Below are 24,013 nucleotides of genomic sequence, written 5' to 3' on the forward strand. Positions count from 1 at the left end.
AAGAGTGGCCTTTCCGTGGGTGACTTTACCCCCAGGATCTGAGGCATGCAGATTTATTGGCTGGTTTCCTTCTTACAGGTTCTCCTCAGTGTACATTCAAGAGAGGCCATCTGTCCCCCAGAGCCTGTCGACTGAAGGAGGCTGAAGAGTGACGTGGAGCCCAGCTGCAGCGGGACCAGCCTGAGGCCTGACGAGGGCTTGGCCCAGAGCCCCCAAGTTCATCATTCACAATGATGCCTCAGAAACCCTCCCAGAGCCCCTCCACTCCAACAGACGTCACCCCGAAGCCAGCCGCAGAAGCTGTGCAGGGCGAGCACAGCGACACCGACCCCACGTCCCTCAGCGGGCTCATCCTGTCAGCACTGGGCGCCCAAGATCTCCTCGACTTGCTGCACTCCTACTGCTTCTGCTCCCGGGGGAACAGGAGCACGGGTGCCGCCTGCGGGAGCAGGTGGATAGAACGGCGAGCTGAAGAGGGGCAGCCGCCGACAGCCAGGTGCACATGCTGCAGGAGGAGCTGGACGAGCTGAAGGGAGGGGGCTCCCTGCCTTAGCAGCCTGGTGCCCCCAGCCAAGGTCAGTCCCGGGGCTCGGGGCTCCCCCACTGCCTGCTCATCATGAGGGGTTTCCTGCTCTGCAGCAGACGGCCCCTGAGCACTTCTGTGTGCAGCATGCCTGCTGCTGTCTTGGGAGAAGGCTCTGCTGGTAGCCGCCCCTCGCAGACAGGGAGCCCAGGTTGCAGAGCTCACCCCGCTCGCTCTAGGGCACTCGAGAGGCTGCGGTAGCTGTCGGGGTTTAGCAAGTGGGAAAGGAGGCATTGCAGGTCAGCTGTGAAAGCCAGACCTACCCAATGAATGGTGCCTGGATGGTTGGTTTTCCACTTGAACAGGAGAAAGTCAGCTTCTGTTGCATCTCTCACACAAATGTAAATTCCAATGAGTTAGGATCTAAATGTGAAATAATATCGACATAATAAACTATTAGAAAAGTTATGGGAGACTCTTAAAGTCATGGGGAGGTTCTTTCCATTCATGTTTTTAATTAATTAATGTATTTTATTGGTGTTTTAATAGTTTATAACATTGTGAAGTTTGGGGTTGTACATTTTTGTTTGTCCATCACCATATATATGTCTCCCTTCACCCCTTGTGCCCACCCCCCACCCCCATTGCCCCTGGTAACACAGTAAACCGTGTGTTGGTTTATATTCCACATATGAGTGAGATCATACAGTGTTTGTCTTTCTCTTTCTGGCTTATTTCACTTAACATAATACCCTCTAGGCCCATCCATGTTGTTGCAAATGGGATGGTTTTGTCTTTTTTTATGGCTGAGTAGTATTCCGTTGTATATATATACCACATCTTCTTGATCCAATAGTCAGTCGAGGGACACTTAGGTTGCTTCCACTTCTGGGCTATGGTGAATAATGCTGCAGTGAACATAGGGGTGCATAAGCCTCTTTGGATTGTTGATTTCAGGTGCGTTGGATAGATTCCCAGTAGTGGGATGGCTGGATCATAGGGCACCTCTATTTTTAATTCTTTGAGGAATCTCCATACCGTTTTCCATAGAGGCTGCACCAGTTTGCATTCCCACCAGCTGTGTATGAGGGTTCCTGTTTCTCCACATCCTCTCCAACGTTTGTTGATTTTGTCTTGGTGATTATAGCCATTCTAATGGGCGTGAGGTGATACCTTAGTGTGGTTTTGATTTGCATTTCCCTGATGATTAGTGATGTTGAACATCTTTTCATGTGCCTGTTGGCCATCTGTATATCGTCTTTGGAGAAGTGTCTGTTCATTTCCTCTGCCCATTTTTTGATTGGATTGTTTGTTTTTTTGGTGTTCAGTTGTGTGAGTTCTTTATATATTATGGAGATCAACCCCTTGTCAGATGTATGTTTTGCAAATATTCTCTCCCAGCTGGTGGGTTGTCTGTTCATCTTGATTCTGGTTTCGTTTGTCTTGTAGAAGCTCTTTAATCTGATAAAGTCCCACTTGTTTATTCTTTCTTTAGTTTCCCTAGTCTGGGTAGGCATGTCATCCAAAAAGATTCCTCTATGACCAATGTCAAATAGTGTGTTCCCTATATTTTCTGCTGTGAGTTTTATAGTTTCAGGTCTCACCTTCAGGTCTTTGATCCATTTTGAGTTAATTTTTGTGAATGGCGATAGCAGATGGTCCACTTTCATTCTTTTGCATGTGGCTGTCCAGTTTTCCCAACACCATTTATTGAAGAGACTTTCCTTTCTCCATTGTATGTTCTTAGCTCCTTTGTCAAAAATTAGCTGTCCATATATGTGTGGTTTTATTTCTGTGCTTTCAGTTCTGTTCCATTGATCTGTGTGTCTGTTTTTGTACCAGTACCATGCTGTTTTGATTACTATTGCTTTGTAGTATGTTTTGAAGTCAGGGATTGTGATGCCTCCAGCTTTGTTCTTTTTCTTAGGATTGCTTTAGCTATTTGCGTCTTTTGTTGCCCCATATGAATTTTAGTATTCTTTTTTCTATTTCCGTGAAGAATGTCATTGGGATTCTGATTGGGATTGCATTGAATCTGTAGATTGCTTTAGGTAACATAGACATTTTAACTATGTTTATTCTTCCAATCCACGTGCATGGGATATCTTTCTATTTCTTTATGTCATCATGGATTTCTTTCAATAATGTCTTGTAGTTCTCATTGTATAGGTCCTTCACCTACTTGGTAAGATTTATTCCTAGGTATCTTATTCTTTTTGATGCAATTGTAAATGGTATTATCTGTTTGAGCTCTCTTTCTGTTAGTTCATTATTAGCATATAGAAATGCAACTGATTTTTGTAGATTGATTTTGTACCCTGCAACTTTACTGTAGTTGTTGATTGTTTCTAATAGTTTTCCAACAGATTCTTTAGGGTTTTCTATATATACAATCATGTCATCTGCAAATAGTGAGAGTTTCACTTCTTCGTTACCTATTTGGATTCCTTTTGTTCCTTTTTCTTGCCTAATTGCTCTGGCCAAAACCTCCAGTACTATGTTGAACAGGAGTGGTGAGAGTGGGCAGCCCTGCCTCGTTCCTGTTCTCAGAGGAATGGCTTTCAGTCTTTCCCCGTTGAGTATGATGTTGGCTGTGGGTTTGTCATATATTGCCTTTATTATGTTGAGGTACTTTCCTTCTATTCCCATTTTATTGAGAGTTTTTATCATAAATGGATGTTGTATCTTGTCAAATGCCTTCTTTGCGTCTATTGAGATGATCATGTGGTTTTTATTCTTTGTTTTGTTGATGTGATGTATCACGTTGGTTGATTTGCGGATGTTGAACCATCCCTGCCTCCCTGGTATAAATCTCACTTGATCATGGTGTATGATCTTTTTAATGTATTGTTGTATTCGGTTTGCCAATATTTTGTTGAGGATTTTTGCATCAATGTTCATCAGCGATATTGGCCTGTAATTTTCTTTCTTTGTATTGTCTTTGTCTGGTTTTGGTATCAGGGTGATGTTGGCCTCATAGAATGATTTAGGAAGTGTTCCATCTTCCTCTATTTTTTGGAATAGTTTGAGAAGGATGAGTATTAAATCTTCTTTGAATGTTTGGTAAAATTCACCGGAGAAGCCATCTGGTCCTGGACTTTTACTTTTTGGGAGGTTTTTGATTACTATTTCAATCTCTTTACTTGTTATTGGTCTATTCAGATTCTCCATTTCTTCTTGGTTCAATTTTGGGAGGTTGTATAAGTCTAAGAATTTATCCATTTCTTCTAGATTGTCCAATTTGTTGGTGTATAATTTCTCATAGTATTCTCTTATAATCCTCTGTATTTCCATGGTATCCGTTGTAATTTCTCCTCTTTCATTTCTAATTTTATTTACTTGAGCCTTTTCTCTTTTTTTCTTAGTAAGCCTGGCTAAGGGTTTGTCGATTTTGTTTATCTTCTGGAAGAACCAACTCTTTGTTTCATTAATCCTTTCTACTGTTTTTTTGGTCTCAATTTCATTTATTTCTGCTCTGATTTTTATTATTTCTCTCCTTCTGCTTTGGGCTTTGTTCTTTTTCTAGTTCAATTTAAGGCTGCTTATTTGGGTTTTTTCTTGTTTGTTAAGGTGGGCTTGTATCGCTATGAGTTTCCCTCTCAGGACCGCTTTTGCTGCATCCCATATGGTTTGGTATGGCATATTTTCATTTTCCTTTGTTTCCAGATATTTTTTGATTTCTCCTTTAATTTCATCAATGATCCATTGGTTGTTCAGTAGCATGTTGTTTAATCTCCACATTTTTGTCACTTTCCCAGTTTTTTTTTCATGGTTGATTTCCAGTTTCATAGCATTATTGTCTGAAAAGATGCTTGTTATGATTTCAATCTTCTTAAATTTATTGAGGCTTGCTTTGTTTCCCAACATATGGTCTATCCTTGAGAATGTTCCATGCGTGCTTGAGTAGAATGTGTAGTCAGCTGTTTTTGGATGGAGTGCTCTGTATATGTCTACTAGGTCCATCTCATCCAGTTTTTCATTTAAGTCTACTATTTCTTTATTGACTTTTTGTCTGGATGATCTATCTATTGATGTAAGTGGGGTATTAAGATCCCCTCCTATTGTTGTGTTGTTGTTAATGTCTCCTTTTAGGTTTGTTAATAGTTGCTTTATGTACATTGGTGCTCCTATGTTGGGTGCATATATATTTATAAGTGATATGTCTTCTTGGTGGAGTGTCCCTTTTATCATTATATATTTCCCTGCTTTGTCTCTTTTAACCTGTTTTATCTTGAAGTCTACTTTCTCTGATATGAGTATGGCAACACCTGCTTTCGTTTGTTTGTCATTAGCTTGGAGTATTGTCTTCCATCTTTTCACTCTGAGCCTGTGCTTGTCTTTAGAGCTGAGATGTGTTTCCTGGAGGCAGCATATTGTTGAGTCTTGCTTTTTAAACCATCCTGCCACTCTGTATCTTTTGATTGGAGAGTTCAATCTATTTACATTTAGGGTAATTATTGATATATGAGGGCTTAATGTTGCTGTTTTGTCACTTATTTTCTGGTTCTTTTGCATTTCCTTTGTTTCTTGTCCCATTTGTTTCGGAATGCCAGTTCAGTTTGGTTCTTCTGTCTTATGACTCTTCTAGTGTTCTCATTGTTTATCATATGTGATTTTGTGTTGATTATTTGTTTAGTGTTTACCTTGAGGTTTGTATAAAAAATCTTGTGTATGAGATAGTCCATTATCTGATAGTGGATTTCCTTATACTAAGTCAATTCAATCACTTTCCTCTTTGCCTTCTAAGTCGTTCTTGTTATACCTTATTCTATCTTGTGTTGTGGGTGTGTGTTTACAGTGATAAGGTTAAATTTATTTTTGGTGAATTCCTTCCTTTGATCTTTGATTTTGGTATTTAAGTGGTTGCTAACCTATTCCGGTAAAGATCTACTATTTTTCTGAGTTTGTCTACCTATTTTTCTCCTTGCTCCTAGCTTTGTATTCCCTTTCTCTTCTTTTTTTCAGGCCTGAGGGCCTTCTTGAGTATTTCTTGTAGTGGGGGGTCTCGTGGCCATGAACTCCCTTAGCTTTTGTTTATCTGGGAAAGTTACTATTTCTCCATCATATTTGAAGGATATTTTTGCTGGATAAGAGTATTCTTGGCTGAAAGGTTTTGTTTTTCAGTATTTTGAATATATCACTCCAGTCTTTCCTGGCCTGTAAAGTTTCTGTTGAGAAATCCGCTGAGAGCCTGATGGGAGTTCCTTTGTACGTTATCTTTTGTTTTTGTCTAGCTGCCTTTAATATTGTTTCTTTGTCATCGACTCTGGCTAGCCTTACTACTAGATGTCGTGGAGTGGGCCTTTGCCTGTTGACGTATTTAGGTAATCTGTTGGCTTCGCTTACTGATATTTCCTGCTCCTTCCCCAGATTTGGGAAATTCTCAGCTATTATTTCCTTGAATAGACTCTCTGTTCCTCTTTCGCTCTCTTCTCCCTCAGGAATACCTATAATTCTTATGTTACATTTTCTAATAGAGTCAGATATTCCTCAGAGACTTTCTTCATTTCTTTTTAGTCTTAGTTCTTTCTCCTCTTCCATCTGGAGCATATCTGTATTCCTATTCTCTATAATGCTAATTCTTTTCTCCATGTTGTCAGCTCTGTTCTTTAAAGATTCCAGGTTCTCCTTTATCTCCTCCATTGTGTTCTTCATCTCCATCAGCACTGATTGGTTTTTCTTTATGATTTCAATCTCTTATGTGAAGAAACTCCTAATCTCATTGAATTATTTGTGCTGTCTTGTATTTCATTGAGTTTTTTTGAAATTTCTGTCATTTAGGTTATGGATTTCTGTGTCTTCAGCATTGGTTTCTGGGTGCTTGTCATTTTCCTTCTGGTCTGGTGATTTTATGTACCTTTGCATTGTGGTTCCTGTATTGGCTTTGCTTTTCCTCATCCTGGAAATATCTGGTTGCAATTTCCACCCGCTGCCACTGTGTGGGGGTAAAGGTCTGTGTAATCTGTGCCCCCTGCACTCTGCCCTAGCTGTTCGCTGCGATCCGCAGGGTCCAGCTTGCGGGCGGAGGGGGTGCTCTCTCTTTTGCCCGCTGGGTCCGTGGCATGAGGGGCTTCTCATTCGCCCCTCGGTATCCGCTCTCCTGGGGTGCTCAGATGTTGATGGTACCCCGTAGCAGTTCTGAGTGCTCTGTGTGGGAGTTTCCCACTGGCGGAGAGAGCCGGAAGGGCTATGGTTTCCCCGCAGAGGGCCGCCCCTACCCCCTCACTGGGAGCCATGTGGACCGGAATTGCTGATCTGATGGGGAGGGAGAGGAGTTCTCCTTACCTCTCCTCACTTCCTCCAGGGGCCTAGCACATTCCTCTCTCAGATGTGCAGCAGTGTGGATCTTTCTGATCTTGCTTTTCACTGTCTAGGATTCTGTTGTTGGTCTGTGGTTGTTCCTTTTGTTGTATCTTATCGGGGGAAGAGTTTACGGGAAAGCTCACTCCGCCGTGTTGCTGACGTCACTCCTCCTATTCATGTTTTAATGAATATCCTTGAATTGAAGTCATTTTGAATATTTTAATAATTTCTTTAAAATTTTAAACATCTGTTTGAGTACAATACGTTCACTTTTGTAAAAATTAAAACTACAGAAATATATAAACTAAGAAGTGTAAAAACTCCTATTTCTCACCTATCTCCCAACTTTTGTCCTTGTCCATGGTAAAATTTGGTGTGTCATCTCCTAGACTGTTTCCTGTGCTTTACATACGTATTTCTCCACCTGTACAAATAGGTTGGATATATTTTTGCTGTATTTATTGGCTATGTTTCTGATTTTCCCGCTCTTTTACAGTTTAGTAGTTGTAAACAGTGGTTTCTCGATATTCCTTACATACTGAGGGTACCATCTTTTGCCTGTTATACTTCCATGGAAAACATTTCCCTACCATATTGTTTATTTATTTATTCATTTGTTTGTTTGTTTCTTTGTTTTTTTGCTAACATCTGTCAATCCTCCTCTTTTTGCTGAGGAAGACTGGCCCTGGGCTAACATCCATGCCCATCTTCCTCCACTTTATATGGGACGCCACCACAGCATAGCTTGATAAGCAGTGCATCGGTGCGCGCCCGGGATCCGAACCCCAGGCCACCACAGCAGAGTGCGTGCACTTAACCCCTACGCCACTGGGCCGCTCAGCCACATTGTTCATTTAATCTGGATCAGTGCTTGTCTTTCCAGATGTCAGTAACACTTCAGGTGGGAAATGGCTCTATGTGACATGCTGTTCAGGACCTCCTGGACCCCCAGGGCAACAACCATTAGGACAATACAAAGCAAGAAACAAAACCCATCCCGTGTGTTTCCAGATGCATCCTGGGGGAAGGACAGCTCCAGCTGAGGACCGCTGATGTCCTGGTCAAAGTTATCTGCTTTGTTCTCCTATCACGTTAAAGCTGTTTCTGTAGTTTGTCGTACCTGATGGTACAGTTTGGTGCCTTTGTCTGTTCCTCTTGGTCAGACTGTGAAGGTTTCTCACTGTTACAGGTCTTTCCAGACAGCCAGCCCTTGACTCCATTGCTCAGGTCTACGTTGTTGTTCCTGCCTCGTGAATCCTCGCTTCGTTCTTCTGTCTTTGGTTTTATTGTGGTGTTGTTCTGGCTCCTGGAGGGAAGTGCTCAGCTTCTTCATGTACAGGTGATATTCCCTGATACCTGCAGTGGAGGCTGTGTCCCTTCGTCTGTCCCTTTGTCCCCACGCCATGGATTTGCCTCATGCTGCTCTCCTTGCTGTTCATTTCTAAAGAGTTTGTCTGTCTGTCTGGATCCCCCCTTTAACCTGAGAGATTTAGAAGAATGTGGACAGATTTTCAAGTGGATAGGTTGGGGGAGGGGAGCCAATATTTTGTGATTATTTTTTACTTTTATTGCTTGAAGGTCCAGTAATATGGTCACTTATAGATTTCTGCTTTGTGGACAATATAGAGATTTCATTGTGGCTTAGCACACAGTCCATTGTGGTGATTGTTTCATTGTGGTTTGAGGAGAATGCATCCTCTCCACTAGTTGCTTACGTTGTTGTCCCTCAGGCTGAGGCCAGATCTAGCTTTTTTGTGTTCGTCAGCAGATCTGTTTCCTAACTTACTGTATCACTTGACCTGTGGATTTCTTTTTTTTTTTTAATTTTTATTTATTTATTTATTTATTTTTCCCCTAAAGCCCCAGTAAATAGCTGTATGTCATAGCTGCACATCCTTCTAGTTGCTGCATGTGGGACACGGCCTCAGCATGGCCGGAGAAGCGGTGTGTCGGTGTGCGCCCGGGATCCGAACCTGGGCCGCCAGCAGCGGAGCACGCGCACTTAACCGCTAAGCCATGGGGCCGCCCCATGACCTGTGGATTTCTAAGAGAGGTAAGGTAAGTTTCCCTGTGATCTTGGAGGTGCCTGTGTCTTCTTGTTTGTCCAGTTTTGCTTTATGTTTCAAGACCATATTGTTAGGTGCATAAGTGTTCCTGACAGTTATCAACACAGAAAACCCCTTTTTGTCCGTTTAAAGTCTTATTTCTTTATCTCCTCATTTTCAACCATATTATATCCCTTTATTTTATGACTATATTTCAACTCAACTTGAGAGCCTTAGTCTTTTTATAGAGCAATTTCATCCATTCACAATTGTGATTATTGATAAATTGGAAGTTGAGTCTACCATTTAATTTAATTTTTAATTTGTTAGGCTTTCTCATGATTTTTCTATTCTTCTAGTGGGTGTCTTTCAGCTTTTAGGAACAACAGTTTCTGCCTTTCTTTCTGGAAATGCTTAGAGTTGATCAGTTCCTGTGTTCTACGCTCTCAGCTCATCACGTTCCACTCCCCAGCTTGAGACTGTCTGATCTCAGTTCTGTGTTCTTATTTTCCCCATCAAGCAACCATGATTGGATGTAAGTATACGTTTTATCGGTTACTTTGTTCACCACTATTTATTGTATGCAAATTTTTCCTCCTTTTTGGACATATTTGATGCTATTTTGGAACTCATATGACAGTGAAATTTTGAGAGGAATCGAGTCTAAGATACTCCTTAGGTGCTGATGCTGGGGAGCTAGCACCTAAGCTCTTAAAGTTGCATCGGTGTGTCTGCAGAGTGAGGATGAGGTCAGAGATGTTTAAAAACGTGGAATGGAATGCGGTTTCCTGGAGACACTGCAGCTGTGGAAGGACCCCGGGCCCAGCCTAGGAGCAGGCAGTGTTTGCAGAGGTGTAGCTGAAGAGGGTCCAGGAAAGGGGACTGAAATGGTGGAGCATGAGGTTGCAGGAGCCACGAGGGGAAAAGGGTATTGCAGAAAGGAGGGGTGCTCAGCGGAGTCGGGTACAGCTCTGATCAGAATGGAGAGAAGATGGCTGGACTCGGCCACGTGGGATCACTGGTGACCTCAGTCTCCTTGAGAGGGTGGGAATGAAGCTGGGTCTAGAGTGGGGGAAGGGGAGCCATGGGAGGGCAGTAGGGATGAGGCACTTTACTTAAGAGATTTCACCATGAAGGGGAGTCGGGCAAGTGGACAGTAGCCAAAAGGGAGCATGGGTCCAAGGGAGAGTTTGTTTGTAAGGTGGAGATGAGCTAGCAGGTGCTGCAGGGAGGACCGGATGGAGAGGAGGAGGCTGAGGGCCCGGGTGGAGCGTGCTGGGCCCTGAGGAGGTGCAGGGCTGGGCTCCGCCGCCTGGGGAGGTGCAGAGAGCAAGAGGACAGCTGTGCTGGTGGAAAGGGCGCCCTGCGTCTCTGCTCCTGTATTCCTGGAGCATGAGGTGGGCAGTGGCTGGGAGTGGAAGGGCGATGCAGGAGGTGTTAGGTGAGCGGCGGGGGAAGCGGGGGAGGAAGAGAAGCGGGGGAGGAAGAGCGGGCACCCTGACTGGGTCTCCATGGCCCACCCGGAGCCCCCCACTGGGGTCCCCGGTCACCAGCTTTGTCTCTCTTTGATGTCTTCCTCAAAATGTCGGCTCTCTTGATGGTTCCCAGGGCTATTATGAATTTGTTCATCAATGAAGGAATCTTTGGGTCATTTTTTAGGGATTTTGTGTCAAAGGGGCTCTACATGTGTTTATTCAGTCCATCATCTTTACCCAATCACTTTGTTTTTGGACAGAGTCTGTACAACAGAGCAGCCGGGCCAGTGGCCTGCAGGTTCCAGGGTTCGGGAGGTTTGCCCTCCAGAAAGCCGGTGCTGATTGGCATTCTCACAGGACGTGGTGCTCTGTCCCTGAGCCCGCTCTAATTCTGGGTGTCTCGACGTTGTAAATCCTGGGGCAGTTCTGTCAGGGCCCATCGTTGGCATTTCTGTGACCAGTGAGGGCGAACATTTTTCCGTGTTCATTATCTGTCACTTCCCTGACTGTGCTGTCGCCTGCCTTGCTCACTGAGCTCTGAACCTTCCTGGTGGAACCAGGACGTTCACTCTCTATCCAGTGTGATTGCACGTTCCCTCAGTGTGCCCCTTGAGTACTTGCTTCAAAAATATCTGCTTTCTTCACATTCTTTGATTCCTTGTATATATAATCTAGATTTAATCTGGAGCTTTAAAAATGTTTTATTGTGGAAAACCTTGAACATTCACAAATTAAACAGAAAAGTGTGATAGCCCCCTCGTGTCCCTATTACTCAGCTTCAACATTTGTCAATATTCGGATATTCTTGTTTCATCCCTATTTCTACCCACTCCCTACCTTCCATTCATTAATTTTTAATGATTGTTTTTTAGGAAAGTTTTAGATGGACAGAGAAATTCAGCAGATAGTGCAGAGCATTTCTCCCTCCTCCCCTGCAGTTTCCCCTACTGTTAACATCTTGCATGACCACCTGTGTTAGTGCGGCTCATTCCTCACAGGTGAGGAGCTGATGCTGCTACAGTGTTCGTAACCAAGTCAGTGGTTTACATTAAGGTTCGCTGTCTCGCTGTCATGTACTTGGATTTTGACAAATGCATAATCTCGTGTATCCACCACGACAGTATCCCACAGAAGAGTTGGATTGCCCTAAAAGTCCCTGTGCTCTACCTCTTCGTCCCTTGCCTCCCAACTCCTGGCAACACTGATCTTTATAGTGTGTCTATACTTTTGCCGTTTCTAGAATGTCGTGTAATTGGAATACATGAAAACTATGGAACAGAGTATATAGCCTTTTCAGGTTGGCTTCTTTCACTTATCAATATGTATTTAAGGGTCCACTATGTCTTTTTGTGGCTTAATAGCTCATTTCTTTTTTTTTCCCCTTTTTGTATATTGAGTTAAAATATACATAACAAAGAAGTGTGCCATCTTAACCATTTTTAAGTGTACACTTCAGTGACATTAAATACATTTACACTATTGTACAGTCATCACCACCATTCATCCCCATAACTCTTATAAATCTGAAACTCTATACCTATTAAGCAATAACTCTCCCTTCTCCCCTCCCCCCAGCCCTTGGCAGCCACCATTCCACTTTGCATCTCTTATGATTTTGACTACTCTCAGTTCCTCGTGTAAGTGGAATCATACAGTATTTGTTTTTTTGTGACTGGCTTATTTCTGTTAGCATAATGTCCCCAAGGTTAATCCATGTGTGGCATATTGCAGAATTTGCTTCCTTTTTAAGGCTGAATAATATTCCATTGTGTGGATATACTACATTTTGTGTATCCATTCATGTGTCAGTGGACACTTGGGTTGCTTCCACATTTTAGCTATTGTGAATAATACTGCTATGAACATGGATGTACAAATATCTCTTCAAGGCTGTGCTTTCAGATCTTTTGGGTGTATATCCAGAAGTGGAATTGCTGGATCACGTGATAATTCTATGTTCAATTTTTTGAGGAACATCCATACTGTTTTCCATAGCGGCTGCACCATTTTACGTTCCTGTCAACAGTGTACCAGGGTTCCAATTTTGCCGCACCCTGGCCAACACTTGTTGTTTTCTGTCTTTTCCATAGCACTCATCTTAGTGGGTGTGAGGTGGTGTCTCATTGTGGTTTTGATTTTCATTTCCCTAATAATTAGTGGTGTTGAGCATCTTTTCATGTGCTTATATGCCATTTGTAAGTCTTCTTTGGAGAAATGTCTCTTCAAGTCCTTTGCCCATATTTGAATTGGCTTGTTTTTTAGTTGTTTAGTTTTAGGACTTCTCTGTATATTCTGGATATCAGTCTCTTGTCAGAAACATGATTTGCAAATATTTTCTCCCTCTCTTGGGTTGCCTTTTTACGCTGTGGACAGTGCCTCTTGATGTACCAACTTATAAAATTTTCATGGAGTCCAATTTGTCCATTGTTTTTTCGTTACCTGTGCCTTTGGTGTCATATCCAAGAAATCATTGCCAAGTCCGGTGTCGTGAAGATTTTGTCCTATGTTTTCTTCTAAGAGTTTTCGTGTTTGAGGTCTTACATTTATGTCCTTGATCCATTTTCAGTTAATTTTTGTATATGGTGTTGGATGGGGTCCAGCTTCAATCTTTTGCATGCGGATATCCAGTTTTCCCAGCACCATTTGTTGAAAAGAAACCTTTCTCCGTTGCGTGGTCTTGGCACCCTTGTGAAAAATCAATTGACCGTATATGTGAGGCTTTGTTTCTCGGCTCCCTATTCTATGCCATTGGTCTCTATGTCTGTCTTTATGCCAATACCATACTGTTGATTACTGTAGCTTTGTAGTAAGTTTTGAAATCAGGAAGTGTGAGTCCTCCAGTTTTGTTCTTTTTCAAGATTGTTTTGGCTATTATGAGTCCCTTGAGATTCCATGTGAATTTTAGGATGGGTTTTTCTATTTCTGCAAAAAACATCATTAGGATTTGGATAGGGATTACATTGAATCTGTAGATTGCTTTGGGTAATATTGACACTTTACCAATAGTAAGCCTTCCAATCCATGAACATGGGATATGTGTCCATTTATGTATGTCTTCTTTAATTTCTTTCTGAAATGTTTTGTAGTTTCTGTGGTGCAAGCCTTTCACCTCCTTGGTTAAGTTAATTCCTAAGCATGTTATTCTTTCTGATACTATTATAAATGAATTGTTTTTGTAATTTCCTTTTCAGAGAGCTCATGGTTCGTGTATAGAAATGCAACTGATTTTTGTGTTGACTTTGTATCCTGCTACTTTCCTGAATTCGTGTTAGGTCAAACGGCTTTTTTGTGGAGTCTTTCGTGTTTTCTACATATGAGATGATATCGTCTTCCAACAGAGACCATTTTACTGCTTTCTTTCCAATTTGGAAGCCTTTTATTTATTTATTTTTATTGCCTCATGGTTCTGGCTTGAACTTTCAGTATTGTGTTGAATAGAAGTGGTGAAAGTGGGCATCCTTGCCTTGTTCCTGATCTTAGAGGAAAAGCTTTCAGTCTTCCATCATTGAGTATTATGTTTGCTGTGTGTTTTTCATATATGGCTTTTATTATGGTGAGGCACTTTCCTCCTATTCTAGTTTGTTGAGTGTTTTATCATGAAAGGGTGTTGAATTATGTCAAATGGTTTTTCTGCATCCATTGAGATGGTCATGTTTTTTTCCCCTTCATTTTATTGATGTGGCATATTACACTGATCGATTTTTGTATGTTGAACTCCCGTTGTATACCAGGAATAAATTTCACTTGGTCGTAGTGTATAATTCTTTTAATATGCTGTTCAATTCAGTTTGCTAGTACTTTGTTGAGGATTTTTTCATCTATGTTCATCGGGGGTAATGGTCTGTAATTTTATTTTCTTTTAGTGTCCTTGTCTAGTGTTGGTATCAGGGTAATGCTGGCGTCGTAAAATGAGTTTGGAAGTGTTCCCTCTTTTTCAAATTTGACAGAGCGTAAGAAGGCTTGTTTTTAATACTTCTTTATAGGTTTGGTAGAATTCACCAGTGCAGTCATCTGGTCCTGCGTTGTACTTTGTTGAGAGATTTTTTTTTAGATTTCTTGAAATATTAGTGACATATAACATATGTAAGTTTTCGAGTTCAAGATGATGATTTGTGAAAGGATTACCACAGTATGGTGAGTTAGCACCTCCATTCCCTCCCATAATTAACTTCTTTCTTCTAGTCATCACTTTTTTTTTTTTTTGGTTTTTTTTTCCCCTTTTCTCCCCAAAGCCCCAGTAGATAGTTGTACATCATAGTTGCACATCCCTCTAGTTGCTGTATGTGGGACGCCGCCTCAGCATGGCCAGACTAGCGGTGCGTCGGTGCGCGCCTGGGATCAGAACCCGGGCTGCCAGTAGCGGAGCACGTGCACTTAACCGCCAAGCGACGGGGCTGGCCCCCGTCTAGTCATTACTTTTAAGATCTACTCTCTTAACAACTCTTGAGTATATAATATAGTCTTGTTAATTATGGTCATCATGCTATACATTAGATCCCCAGAACTTATTCATTTCACAGTTAGAAATTTGCGCACTTTGACTCACATCTCCCCATTTCCCCCACCCGCGAGGCCCTGGCAAACACCATTCTAGTCTCTATTCTTTTTTTTTTTTTTTTTTTTGTGAGGAGGACTAGCCCTGAGCTAACATCCGATGCCAATCCTCCCATTTTTTCTTGAGGAAGACTGGCCCTGGGCTAACATCCGTGCCCATCTTCCTCTACTTTATATGGGACGCTGCCACAGCATGCCTTAACAAGCGGTGCGTCGGTGCATGCCCGGGATCCGAACCTGCAAACCCCAGGCTGCCGCAGCAGAGCGCGTGCAGTTAACCACTGCGCCACCGGGCGGCCCCGAGTCTCTATTCCTTTGAGTTGGGCTTTTTTAGATTTCACATATGTGTGAGAACATATAGTATTTATCTTTCTCTGTCTGACTTATATTGCTTAGCATAATGCCTCAAGGTCCATCTATGTTGTCGCAAAATGCAGGATTTCATTCTCTTGGATGGCTAAATAATATTCCATTGTATATTTCATGTATATATACATATATCTCACATTTTCTTTATCTGTTTATCCATTGATGGACACATGGATTGTTTCTATGTCCTCAGTTTGTGAATAATGCTGAAATGAACATGGGGGTGCAGATATCTCTTCAGAATAGTGATTTCAATTCCTTTGGATATACAACCAGAAGTGGAATTGCTCATTTATATAGTATTTCTGTTTTTATTTTTTTCTTTTTTCTTTTTTTTTTTTTTTATAATTTTATTTATTTATTTTTTCCCCCAAAGCCCCAGTAGATAGTTGTATGTCATAGCTGCACATCCTTCCATTTGCTGTATGTGGGACGCGGCCCCAACATGGCCGGAGAAGCAGCGCATCGGTGCGCGCCCGGGATCCGAACCCGGGCCGCCAGCAGCAGAGCGCGCGCACTTAACCGCCAAGCCACAGGGCCGGCCCTGTTTTTATTTTTTTGAGAAAATTCCATATTTTTTTCCATAGTGACTGTAACAATTTACATTCATACCAAAAGTGCACAGGGTTCTCTTTTCTACACAGCCTCACCAACACTTGTTGTCTGTTGTCTCTTTGAGAATAACCATTCTAGCAGGTGTGAGGTGATATCTCATTGTAGTTTTGATTTCGTTTCCCTGATGATGAGTGATTACGAGCATCTTCTCATGTACCTGTTGACCAGTTTTATGTCTTCTTTGGAAAAGTATCTATTCAGGTCTTTGACCATTTTCATATTGTTTCGTTGGTTTCTTTGCTTTTGACTTGTAAGAGTTTCTTATATATTGTGGATATTAACCCCTTTAGTTTGCCGATTGTTTCTTTTGCTGTGCAGAAGCTTTTTAGATTGATGTCATCCCACTTGTTAAGTTTTACATTTGTTGCTTGCACTTTTGATGTTACATCCAAAAAAAATCATTGTCAAGACTGGTTTCATGGGGTTTTTTCTCTATATTTTCTTCTAGTTGTTTCATATTTGCTGTCTTACATTTAAGTCTTTTATTCAATTTGGTATCATTTTTAGAGTGGTGTAAAATAGGGATCCAATTTCATTTGTCTGCATGTGGTTATCCAGTTTTCCCAACACCATTTATTGTAGAAACTATCCATTCCCCATGGAGTCTTCTTAGCTGACTCATCAACTGTTAGCAAACTGTATGTGTGTGGTTTTATTTCTGCGCCCTTGATTCTGTTCTATTGGTCTATGTGTCTCTTTTTATACCTGTATCATACGGTTTTTATTACTATAGATTTGTAATAAAGTTTGAAATGGAATTGTGATGCCTTCAGCTTTTTCTTTCTCAGCGTTGCATTTGTTATTTGAGGTCTTTTGTGGATCCATGTGAATGTTAGCATTGTTTGTCCTATTTCTGTGAAAAATGCCATGGGAATTTTAATAGGAATTGCATTGAATCTTGAGATGGCATTGGGTAGCATGGACATTTTAACAGTATTAATTCTTCTGATCCACGAACATAAGATATCTTTTCATTTCTTTGTGTCTTTGGTTTCTTTCATCAATGTCTTATAGTTATCAGTGTGTAGACCTTTCACCTTCTTGGTTAAATTTATTTATGAGTATTTTACTATTTTTGATGCTATTGTAAATAGGATGTTTTCTTTATATCTTTTTTAAATAGTTCATTGTTAGTGTACAGAAAGGTAACAGATTTCTATATGTTGATTTTGTCCCCTGCAGCTTGAGTGAATTTGTTTATTAGTCCTAACAGTTTGGGGGGGAGTCCTTAGGTATTTCTCTATATAAAATCATATCATCTGCAAACAGAGACCACTTTGTTTCTCCCTTTCCAATTTGGATGCATTATATTTCTTTCTCTGGCCAAATGTCTCTGGTTAAGACTTGTAGGAGTATGTTGAAGAGTGGTATTGAGACTGGGCACCCTTGTCTTGTTCTTTGTCGTAGCAAGAAAGCTTTCAACCTTTCACTGTTCAATATGATGTTAGCTGTGGGTTTGTCATGTAAACCTTTTATTATGTTCCTTCTGTAACCCTTGATTGAGAGTTTTTATCATGAAGGGGTGTTGAATTTTGTCAAACTGCTTTTTCTGCATCGACTGAGATTATTTTATGATTTTTATTTTTCATTCTATTAATGCGGTGTGTCACATTCATTGATTTGCATCATGTTGAACTTGATCCTGTTGTTTGACCCTTTTTTTGAGTTTACATAGTTTTGTTATAATGTGTCTTGGAGAAGAAAGTTTTAGTTTGAAATTTTAAGGTGACAGATCGACTTCAGGACCTTGGATGTCTAAATCTCTCCCCAGATTTGGGAAGATGTCAGCTGCTATTTTTTTTTTCTTTAGATCTTTTTTTTTTTTTTTTTGTGAGGAAGATCAGCCCTGAGCTAACATCCGGGCTAATCCTACTCTTTTTTTGCTGAGGAAGACTGGCTCTGAGCTGACATCTATTGCCAATCCTCCTCTTTTTTTCCCCAATGCCGCAGTAGATAGTTGCATGTCGTAGTTGCACATCCTTCTAGTTGCTGTATGTGGGATGCGGCCTCAGCATGGCCGGACAAACGGTGTGTCGATGCGCACCCGGGATCCGAACCCGGGCCGCCGGTAGCGGAGCACACGCATTTAACTGCTAAGCCCTGGGGCCGGCCCAGCTGCTATTTTTTTAAGTAAACTTTCTTTTCCTTTCTCCTTGTCTTCTCCTCTGGTACTTTAATAATGCTTATCTGTTTCTTTTCACGGTATCCCGTAATTCACACTGCCTTTCCCCGTTCCCATCCATTCCTTTTTTACTTTTTGCTTCTTTGACTGGATGATTTCAAATGACACATCTTCTAGTTCACTAATTATTTCTTGTACATGGTTGAATCTGATTTTGAAGCTTGCTATTGAATTTTTCAGTTCAGTCATTTTGTTCTTCAACTCTAGAATTTCTGTTTGTTTTTCCTTAAAGATTTCTGTTTCTATGTTGAACTTCTCACTTGCTCATGCACTGTTTCCTTATTTCATTTAGTAGTCTATCTGTGTTTCCTTATAGTTTTATGAATTTCTCAAAGAGGGTTGCTCTGAAGCCTTTGTCACATAGTTCCTATATCTCCATTTCTTGGTCGGTCATTGGAGTTTTATTCTTTTTCTTTGGTGGTATCATGGGTCTTTGAGTATTCCTGATCCTTGTGGCCTCCATTGGTGTCTGCAAATTTGAAGAAGTAGGCACCTCTTCCACTCTTTACAGACTGGCTTTAGCAAACCAAAGCCTTCACAGTCAGCCCATCTAGGGGTCCTGGGTAGGCCATCTGGTGGTGTCCAGGGGCAGGCTTGCTGCTGGAGTCCTTGGGCAGCCTGGTACTGGGGTGAGTGGAGAGCTTGGGTCCACAGTATTGTGTCTGGCCCTGGGCACAGCTGGGACCCTGAGTTCATGCGTAGCTCCACTGGCGCCTGGTTTGGCAGGTCCTGCTTGAGAGCCTACAGCCACAGGAGTCATCCAGGGCCATGGGAGTTGGCCAGTGCTGAGATGACCTGAGAGCCTTGGTTCACGGGAGCCTGCCAGGACTCTGGCGCCATGAGAGACAGCTTGTGCTGGGGGAGGCCAGAAGTCTGGATTCCTGGGAGCCTTCTGGGGGCCTGGGGCCACAGGAGCTGCCTGAGGCTGCAGAAGCCAGCAGGCACTGGATCAAGATGGAAGCCTGGGTTCATGGGAGCCTGCTGGTGCCTGGTGCCATGGGAGCTGCCTAGGGCTGCCTGAGTCAGCAAGCACCTGGGTGAGCGGGGGGCCTGGTTTTGTGGGAGCCTGCCAGGAGCCTGGTTCCATGAGAGCTGTCTACAGCTGCTGGAACTGGCAGGTGGTGTGGTGAGCCATGGGCCTGAGTTCCCAGTAGCCCCGAGGGAGCCTGATGCCATGGAATCTACCTGGGGTTGCTGGAGCCGGTAAGTGCTGCAGTGACCTGGGGTCCTGGGTTTGTGGGAGCCCACTGCGTGCCCTGTTGCGGAAGCTGCCTCTGGCTGTGGGTGCTGCCTGTGGCTGCCTGGAGTAGGCAGGAACTTGGGTGAGCCAGGGTCTGGATTCACCAGAGCCCACCAGGAGCCTGGTGCCAAGGACACCACTTGAGGTCACAGGAGCCACCTTGGGCTGTTGAAGATGGCAGCCCCTAGGCTGAGATGGGGGCCTGGGTTCCCAGGAGCCTGGTGGGAGCCTGGTGTCAGGGATGCTGCTTGGGGCCGCCAGAGCTGGCATGCTCCAGGGTGAGCCAGGGGCCTGGATTTGCAGAAGCCTGCAGGGAGCCAGCTAGGTCCACGGGAGTCAGCCTGGGGCTGGGGCAGGCTGGCTCAGGGGTCTGTGGTGAAGTCAGGCATTCACTTTACACTCCTCTCGTTGGGAGGTGTTTGATTACTGATTCAGTCTGCTTGTTTGTTACTGGTCTGTTCAAGATTTCTGTTTCTCCATGATTTAGCCTTCATAGGTTGTTTCTAGGAATTTATCTATTTTGTCTAGGTTACCCAATTTGTGAGTGTACACTAGTTCAGAATAGTCTCTTCTGATCTTTTTCTTTCTGAAGCATCAGTTGTAATGCCGCCTCTTTCATTTCTGATTTACTTTATTTGAGTCATCTCTCTTCTTTTTCCTCGATATTCTATCTAAGGGTTTGTCAATTTTATTTTTTTCCAAAAAATCAACTCTTACTTTTATTGATCTTTCATACTCTCTTTCATTTTTTCCCTCTCTCTTCTTGGTGACTTCCATCCTTCTGCTAACTTTGGGTTTCATTTTTTTTTTTTCTAATGCTGTGCGTTGTAAGTCAGGTTGTTTCTTTGACATCTTTCTTCTCTTATAATGTACAAAATTATCACTACAAACTTTGCTCTTAGTACTACTTTTGCTGCATCCTGTAAGTTTTGGTGTTTTTATTTTTTCTTTTTGTATGTCTGGAGCTATTTTCTAATGTCCCTTTTGATTTCTTCTTTGATCTAGTGGCTGTTTAAGAGTTTGTTGTTGAATTTCCATGTATTATGAATATTCCAGTTTTCTTTCTGTTATTAACTTCTAGTTTCATGCCATTGTATTTGGAAAAGATACTCGGTATGGTTTCAGTCTTCTTAATTTTGTTAAGACTTGTTTTGTGACCTAACACTTGATCTGTTCTGGAAAATAGTCCGTGTGCCCTTGAGAAGAGAGTGCGTTTTGTTGCTGTTCAGTAAAATGTTCTGTGTATGTCTGATAGGTCCATTAATGTTTTCATGTCTGCTGTTTCCTGATTTTCTGTCTGGATATTCTATCCATTGTTAAAAGTGGGGTACTGATGTGTTCTCTATTTGCAAGTTATGTAACTGAGAAGGCTCTAATATTGAGACTATATAAAGATCTCTTAGAACTCAATTATAAGAAACAAAGAAGCCAATGAAAATGGGTAACCAACTGGAATAGACATGTCTCCAGGAGATACACAGATGGCCAATAAGCACTAGGTAGATGCTCAGTATCATAAATTATTAGGAAAATGCAAATTCAAAGGATAGTGTGATACTATTTCACGCTCAAAATGAAGGCTATACTCAACATAATGGAAAATAACAAGTGTTGATAAAGATGTGGAGAAAGGGAAACCCACATAACATTACTGGTGGGAAAGTAAAATGATGCAGCCACTGCAGAAAACAGCTTGGCATTTTTTAAAATCTTAAACCTAGAATTACCATTAACCTGGAGAGTCACATGGTAGGTATGTCCAAAAGAGCATTGGAAACATATGTTCAAAAAAAAACTTGTCCATGGACATTCAAAGCAACATTATTCACAATGGTCTAAAGGTGAAACAAACCCAAATTTCTATCCAGTTATGACTGCATAAACCAAATGTGGCCTATTCATAATATAGGATATTATAGAGCCATAGAAAGGAATAAGGTACTGCTACATGCTCAGCCATGGATGAACCTTGAAACGTGTGCTCACTGAAGCCGTCCACAAAGGCCACAGATAGCATGATGCCATTTGAATGCACTGTCCAGAATAGGCAAATCCATAGGGGGAGAAAACAGATGAGTTGTTTCCATGGGCTTGGGTTAGGAGAAAATAGTGCGAATGAGTATGGGTTTGTTTGAGGGTGTTGAAAATGTTCTGGAATTAGAGAGTGGTGATAGCCACACGACATAATCATTGTACTAAAAGCCATTGAACTGTATACTTTAAAATGCTCTCAACGGTGTATTCTGTGTTAAGCAGATTTTCCTCGATAAAAATTTTAAAGTTTTTAAATTAATCAGGGTATTGATTAATTTTAATTTAGTTAATTTTAAGTTGGTTGGGGTATTTAATAAGGGTAATTAAGGGAGTTATTAGGGGTAGGGCATGTTGTAGCCAAAAGAGTAAACGTCCGATGAGGGCTATAGAAACAAGTCCTATGATTGTACAAGCAACAGTGTAAAATCCAGTCCATTTCCATCGTCCCCAACTTGGAGGGACCAGCCATGAAAGTAGGTCAGTGATCTCAGGGGCCTTGGGTATCTGTTCAAGATGTGGGTAATATTATGCAATATTTTAACCTCTTGGGCCATCTGGTGGTGGTAGGTTTGGACTTGTGTGTTGATGTACATTCAGCAAGTGGTTCCAGGAAAGGCACAAACCCCTCCTTCCTTAGCTGGTATATACACTCTAGGGCCAGGCTGTTTTCTAAAACCATTTAGACAAGAGACTCATGAGACTGTTGTACAAGGGCTAGGATAGGGTCTTACGGAGTTGTAGTCCATGTTGGGTCAAGGTTGTCGATACTTCTTGGTTGCCTCAGTTACCTGATTTTGTGTGGGTAGGGCCACCGCACCTGTGCCCAGTCCAGTCAGTCAGTCCTAGTAGAAGTGAACACCCAGTGCTATAGGACTGACAGTGTCTATATGGGTTGGTGGTAACCAGTCAGGGCAGGAAACTCAGGGGAAGTTTCCTGCGACCTGAGGGAAGCAGGCTGAGAGACAGACAATGATGTATTGCAGAATGTAGCCTGGAGAAAGCTGCTCAGAGGGCTGGGGAAGAGAGACGCTCACTGGGTGAGAGCCTTGTGATATCAGCCCACAGTGAAACCCAAAAGTGGATGCTCCTGGTGTCAAATATTCCTTAGGTGTCTTGGAGGTAAAATCAGTAATTTGCACCCATTCACTGGTTACCTGTGCTATATGATTTCAGGGGGTATGGTTAAAGTGTTTGTGGGCCGAGGGATGTTTGTGCCTGGGCACAAAATCACCAAGGTGGCCTCGAAGGCTACCCCAAAATGACCCCTCAAGGAGCAGTTGGGGCAGAAAGTGGGTGGAGCATTTTGAAGGAAGCCTGGGGCAAAGATGATGTTGTTCGATGGAGTTGGCTACAACTGAGTCTCTCCGCAGGGTAAGCACATCAGCTGGGGTACAGTAGGTGATTGGAGGCCAAGTGACAGACCCTGCAACTCCTGATTCCCAGTGCACGGGCAGCCCTCTCAGCCCATTGGACATAAATGGTGGTGGTGTTTGTGAAGCATCTGGCTGGCAGTGTGGAAGGTATAGGGGACGTGTGGTGGGAGACGTCATGATACTGTCGGGAGGAGCTGTGTGTGAGATTACGGTGTTGAGGGGGAAGGACTGGAGGCAGGTGCAGTGGGTGTGTGACCAACAATGGTCAGTGAAGGGACAGCTAGGGGGTAACTGGGGAAAGCAGGGACCAGCAGAAGTCATGTGTTTAAAACAAGACACCAGGCCCAAATGGAGCCGCTTAGGCTAAGCCCCACGTCAACAAGCTGAGACTTAATTAGACTTTTGGCCCTCCCAGGAATGAAATCTTAAACCAGTCAGTGGGGAATCGCCTGATGAGCAGCAGGTAGGTCATCTTCCTGATGGAGCCCTGCCATCCCCTAAAGGAAGGTAACCTTGCAGTAACCAACCCGCTGTTGTGTCTAGTGTAACTTCCTTGTTCTTGCTCCCTTCTGCCTATAAAAGTCCTTCATGTTTTCCAGCTCCTTGGAGCTCCTTTCTCTCTGCTAGACTGGATGCTGCCTGATTCATGAATTGTTGAATAAAGCCAATAAGATGTTTAAAATTTACTCAGTTAAATTTTGTTTTGTAACAGTTTGGTGGCAGCAGTGGGATTCAAAGGACTCATCTGATGGCTTCGGAGATGAGAAACACAGGCATTGGTACCCGCAAAACCTTTGAGTTCTCCATCTTTTTCGCTGTTTCCGAGGGCCATGGGTAAGTTCCTCTCGGATCTGAGATCCACTGTCTTTGTGTTGAGCTCCCGATCTAACTGGCTTTCCAGTCCAGGGTCAATGGGTCAGTCTAGACTGACAAGATGCTCTAAGAGAGCATCAGTCTTAGCCCTTGGTTAGTCCACAGTCCCCATTTGTTGGAGTCTGCTGGTTGAGTCTGCAGGCCCCTTGTGTTAGGGTCTGCTAGTTCAGTCCGTGGTTCTTGCTAATGGAGAGGAGTGGAAGAAATGTGTGCTCCATGCACACCCAGTCCTTGAAAACTTCCCACGTGCATTTTACATGCATTTTGCCTTCTGTTGACTGTCGATGGGTTCTAAGGAAATGGTGAAGGCACAGTGAGGAGGAATTGTGGGTTTCTGCATGACTACCTCGAGCACTCGTCAACCTGAACAACCGCCCGGCGCTACCAGAACTGAAAGACATCCCATCACCATGGATTGGAAGACTCC

General features: G+C 42.6%; 1 long non-coding RNA gene across 1 annotated transcript; it reads left to right on the plus strand.

Moving 5' to 3' along the window:
• The first annotated feature begins 360 nt into the window (after positions 1 to 360).
• Positions 361 to 24,013, plus strand: LOC131415227 (uncharacterized). The gene is made up of 3 exons (XR_009222372.1): positions 361 to 575; positions 23,129 to 23,176; positions 23,426 to 24,013. It is a non-coding gene; the product is annotated as an uncharacterized LOC131415227 (long non-coding RNA).

Source organism: Diceros bicornis, chromosome 16, assembly GCF_020826845.1.
Source record: "Diceros bicornis minor isolate mBicDic1 chromosome 16, mDicBic1.mat.cur, whole genome shotgun sequence".
Classification (NCBI taxonomy): Eukaryota; Metazoa; Chordata; class Mammalia; order Perissodactyla; family Rhinocerotidae; genus Diceros; species Diceros bicornis.